This window comes from Vulpes vulpes, chromosome 4 (genome assembly GCF_048418805.1).
Source record: "Vulpes vulpes isolate BD-2025 chromosome 4, VulVul3, whole genome shotgun sequence".
NCBI lineage: Eukaryota > Metazoa > Chordata > Mammalia > Carnivora > Canidae > Vulpes > Vulpes vulpes.
This window is the reverse complement of record NC_132783.1, coordinates 1907869-1913893: the sequence shown is the minus strand read 5'-3', so window position 1 is coordinate 1913893 and position 6025 is coordinate 1907869.

Sequence of the window (6025 nt, the reverse complement as noted above, 5' to 3'; positions counted from 1 at the left end):
GGACTTATCTTCACTTTTGCTCAATGGTGTCTATCATCTAGGAAAGGAGCACATAGATGTTGTATTTACAGTATTTTTGTACCATTAATTACCATTCACAAGAAGGGAAAAGTCCCTAGCTGCTCTCTTCCTTTCTCATTCCATATTTCTTCCTCCTAGAATAATCCTTGACACTCCCATGATTCCCGACATCACTTACAAACTGTCTACTCTCAAAATTATAATTCTAGACTTCATCCCTCACCTCTCTCCTGAATTCTATATCTAGATGCTGTTAGAAGTTCCTGTTGCCTGAATAATCTCAACTATGATTATTTTCTTTTCTGGTTTCCTGCAAGAAAGGAAACTTACAAAGGTAATAACCAAAGTAGAAAGTACCATGTTGACAATAGTCCAGGAATTATCCTGTAACTTTGTGATAGTCTCTAGTGAAAGTAGCATGGAAGGATTTAACTTGAGAAATGTCTTAGGTTAAAGCAACATTTCTTGCTACCTTTACCTTGAAATAGTGTATACTTCACTTTCAACCTCCATGCAAGTATGGCTCCCTTGACTGCGCTGACAGAGATACCAATCCGAAGCACATCAACAAGTCAGAAAAAGAGAAAAATGAGTAGGTATTGGAGGTTCCAGTTTTCTTATTATATCTGCTACATGGATCCAGGAAGTAGAAGACAGTTTTCTGATTTTTAAAAATACACCTACTCCCGTCTTGATGTTTCACAGATAATTTTTAGTCAGCTCCTAGTGCTTAGTCTGTACAATCATCCTTCTTCTGGTATTAGTAGCCTCTTTCACTGCAGGGCTACCTCTCTGCCTCTCCTTGTGGTTCCAAGGATGCTAATTCCAGAATTGTCCTACTCTGATACACAACCCAGAACTGGGCAATCGTATTATCCATCCAATTGGCAACAGTGTTTGGTCAGAGCATGAGCATATTAACCAAGCCAGTCAGTCTTTTTCTTCAGTTTCACTTTGGGAGGGGAAAAAAAAATCTCTTTATCCTTGGATCACAAGCTGTAAAGATAGACTCCAAAGCTAGATCATCTGTATAGCTGCAATGTGGCAACATCTAAAAGGAATAGGCCTACAATTAGAGAGCCATAGTGAAATGCAAAGCAATGGACATTGATGATGCATTTGGATTCTTCAGTTACCCTTTTTCTTTTCATATAAGCCAGGGTTTCTGTTTGAAGTGGTTTGAGTTGGATTTCTGTAACTTGCAAGTAAAAATTGTAAAACACATCTTAGCATATCTAAAGTAGAACTCAGCATTGCATTAGTCCCAATTATCTCCTCTCTCCAGTCTGTGCTGGTTGCTGAAATCTCCAGCTCCCTGATCTTCTAAGTCCGAAACAAAGAAGTTATTGTAATCCTGTTACTGCTGCTGCTGCTTTTCCGTGTGAATGGTGGTGCTCCAGACTCATTAGTCCCATCCTTCTCTGATGGTGACAGTCGTGAATTCCTTACACAATTAGCGTTCAAGTGGATGGCTTTGAATCCAGCTTACAGGATGACCAGAACTGTCTGAGAAATCAGTTAAGCGCCTAAGCACTCAGAAATATCTGAAAAGGAAAACCTCGAGAGTCAGCCATGTGATATGCAAGGGCCCAGTGTGAAACGAAAAGACATGCTCCTCATTCAAAAGACAGGAAAAAGAAATGTCATAAAAGATATTAAAATATAAAGCTTTTCCCTTTCTTCCTAGGTCTCTCTTCACCTGTCATAGTGTATTATTTGCTATTTAATGTTGAGTCATTGGGATAGAGATACTCATTGGGTTTAGAGGCTCACAGGTGCCCCTTGATTTGTCTAGTGCACAGTCCACTAGCAGCAGGGCTTCCTCCCTTCCTCCCTCAACCATCGCTGCACAGCACCATGTCAGAGAAATAAATCTCCCCTTCCCATGACCTGCCACACCAATTCATAGTGGGCTGGAGATGGCCAAAGACAAAAACCTCAATATCTGGATGAGCCCGTTCTCAGGTAGAGTAAGAAGCTCAGAAGCCCATCTTTGCATAGTGACAGTTGACTGTATGGATGTACTGCTGGCCCATGGCAGGGACAGCCATTGCCATGTCTGCCCTGAGATGTTGTCTCAGGTACTTGTCTCATCTGGCACCACACTTAGGCCTGCAGAAGAGGCTGAGTGTAGCAGTGCTTACTGGGCAGAGAAAAGAGTGGGTGAAGTGGGGAGGCAGGGTGCAGTGGGGCAGGGATGGCCTGTGGAGCCCCTCCCCAGGGAAGGCAAGTGGTGGGAATCAAGGCTGCACATAAGCAGGACCGCCCATGAGCCATGGCTCCCAGCCCCCTACACATGCTCCATGGTTCTATTGACTTCACTTATAGCATGGAAATCCAAATATAAAATTATTCGAAATTTTAAGATGGTGACCAAAGAGCAATAAACCCCAAGCACGGGGCCCTTCTGAGGTCACACAGGACCCGACCTGCATGAAGCCCACTCTATGAACAAATGGCCTTTTTGTTAATTTGGCCAAAGACAGCTCAACAGAATTATAATTTAGAAGCAGGAGACTGAGCTGTAGGTCCTCCCAGTCATGCTCTCTTGCCTCATTCTTCTAACCCTACCTGTGGCCAGAAAGCACCAAGCACTCCCTGAAACACAGTTTGAAAATTAAAAACAAAACAAAAGCAAACAAAAAATAAAATTTTTATTCTTATTCAACAGTCTAGGAAAATTCTGGCACTTCAACTTTAATTTGCTTTCGTTTTCTATTAAAAACTCAGATGACAGCCTGTATTTAATAACAAATAATAATTTTAAATATTTTTTAAAAAACAAAGTGCACTTGACCCTGTATTTAATTATTAAATCAAAAGTAAAACAATGTTTGTGTAATTATTTTAAAATCAGGAATTTAACAAATATTCACTTCCTTTACTACACACCCACTTCCTATTCTTGTGTTACTTTTTCCTGAGATTATGATTGTAGACCATGATTATGAATTTTCAACATCAAGGTTTAACTACAGGAATCTTTCTGAGTTTTCACTTTAATTTTGAGAACTTTCAGAAGACACATTAAAACATGTTTGCATATTTGTAGCTAAGTTCATTGTCAAGTACTTCCCCATTTTAGAGATCTTGATGATTAAACTTCCAAGTGGGTGGAGTACATTTCTGAGGTTTTGTTTCATTTCTCTCATTCATGGGAGGAAAATGGGTGTTATATTTTTTTGGAGTTTTTGCATGTTTTGGATGTTTTTTGTTACTATCTGACATGAATGATGTTTAGATTTGATTTGGGATTCTGTGTTCTCCATTTTTAAACCTCAGATCACTATAAACATTCTATTCTTTACTGGAATTTAAGAGAGCATTATACTCTTATACTTGTAATTAAAACTATTTTATTAATTTTTTTGTGTAACAAACAGATTCTGGCCTTTCCTGCCTAGAAAAGTATTCTTCTATTATATCTTGGATTATAATTTCTCTATTACTTGTTTTATTTCCTTTTTTTCTTTTTAGAATATCTTTGTATCAGGATATTGGATCTCTCCTCTCTGTTCCTCATATGTTGTCACATTTATCATTTTTATGATTTCTCCTTCTTTCCTGGGGGACATTTTGAAGTTTTTTGTTTGGTTTGTTTAGCCTCACTTTTGTTCTACATGACTCCAGTGAAAATTTTAATCCTGCTATTACAATTTTTAAAATTTCTTCGAAGTGTTCTTGATCTCATCTGCTCTTATCTTACTTTCTGCTGTTTTTTTTTTTTTTTTTTTTCATTCTGCTATGAAGTGAGCTATATTTAGGCCTTGGGTTTGCAGATACATTGCTGGTAAGGATTGTCCATGGTCATCCTTACTGTCACTTGTGTATTGGTAAAAACCATCCTCTCAGCTGTGTACAGCTTTAGCTCAATTTATGATACCTCAGAAATATTCATCTGGCACTGAAATGGAAAATTCTGTTTTTACTTCTCCATTTCTTTACTCTAAGGGAGATAGCATAGATCCTAAAACAGCCCTCCATTATTCAATCTGGTGCAGTCCATGAAAGATTGGTCTCCCCTGCAAACACCACTCCCAGCATCCTTCTTGTCTCTGCTACTATTTATGTGGCTTTACCTAAAAGGTCATCTTCCTGGGATACAAGGGCCACATTCCATTGCTGTCTGCCCCTGGCCTTGTTGAACAGACAGAATTATCCTGGATAAGAGCAATTGAGAAGGGAGGTGCAAGATCTCAGCTGTCTCAAAAGACAGTAGAGGGGGGTTACTCAGTTTTCTTTATTTCTTTCCTTTTTTTAAAGATTGATTTATCTACTTGAGAAAGAGAGTGTGTGCAAGCAGGGGGGGAGGGGCAGAAGGAAAAGGAGAGCAGCAGGTTCCCCACTATGGCGAACTCCAAGCAGAGCTCCATCTCACCACCCTGAGATCACAACTGGAGCAGAAATCAAGACTCCAACACTTAGCCAACTGAGCCACCCAGGTGTCCCTCAGTTTTCTGATTAATGTGATATTTATTGCTATAAAAACAAGCAGTAAAAATGAGTCAAAGTCTCTTTCTCCTCTTTTCATTTTCAGTTGTGTCATTCTGGTTCAGAGAGTAGATTGCAGGCAGGCCACTAATGATGTTGCTCCATTCAACTGCTGCAACATCAAAGTCCATGGAACTATCAGTGTCTGGCGTGTACATTTGATTCCTGTCTTTATGTTTTAAGTTATTGCTAATTATTGCCATTCCTTATGATTTTTCCTCTAATTGATTTACAAGTTGGGAAATTGTGATCTCAACCCAGAAATCAGAGTCTTCTAAATGCAGGTAAAATCAACAGGCTGAGGAATGTCATAGTCATTTTATTATTTACAAGGCAACAGTTAACACATCCAATTTGAGTGGAAAGAATGCCAGCGTCAGAAAACTTAAGAGTCAAGTTTTTAACCCTGTTTATTAATTATGTGACCTTAAACAAGTTGCTTAGCCTTCATGGATCTCTTTATTTTTTCATAAAGTGGCAATAATCATGTTTGTTCTAAGGATCTCATATGGGTATTGTGAGGACCAAATGATTTAATACTTGTAAAAGACCTTTGTAGTCATTAACACTCTAGATCCAATTATTACTATCACTCCCATGACCTTGGCTTCATCATTGGCAAGTTGAAACAGCTGAGCTAACTGAGCTAACAGGTCACAGAAGTGATTCATTAATATTTATTTCTAATTTTTGGCTGTTAGTGAATATAGATTTTGAACATAAAAAGTAAATGGTAATTGTGAGTACTGTAGACTCTGTCATTAAAATAAAAAGGAAAAATAGACATCTTTTATTTTTGTCAACTTGTTAAATTCATATGAATTTTACCTACTGCCTCCTAGGTTCTATAAATAGAGGGTTTCTTTCATAATTTTTTCCTTTTTACCCATAAGAATATGTGAATTTTCAGAGTCTGTACTACCCCTCTTAGGTGCATAAAGAATACATCAAATGAGACCAAAGAGTCACAGATAAACTTTTGCTCTTATTAAATTTGATTAGAACAAAAGGGTAGACAATTAAAATTGGAAAGTGTTTTGTAGAAAAGAAAGCAATGAAAAATTGGTCTTTAATTGTCTTTAAGACTAATTGGAGGCAGAGACTTCTAAATAGGGTTATAATTTATAGGCTAATAAATGCCACAAACATCTTGTTATTAACATGAAAATTAGCAAACATATAAGGAGAGACCAGTTTGGAATATGGCAGTTCTAAGCACATGGAAATAAAACACAAATAAATTATATATTTTATTATATTTTATTTGTAATTGGAGTATAATGTACTCCTCTAAGAAGAGACAATAATAAAATCTTCCAGGCTTTAAACCTAGTTACAAGTGAATGAGATAGTCTGCTTCATGGCATAGCAAACACTTTTTTAAGAGCAGGATTCTTTGCTGAAATATGACAAAAGTTTCTCTCTCTTTTTTTCTCTTCCTCTCTAAGTAATTGAAAGAAGTCTGTAAACTTGTATTCATTTTGCATGTAATGTGACTTTTCCCTTCATTTTG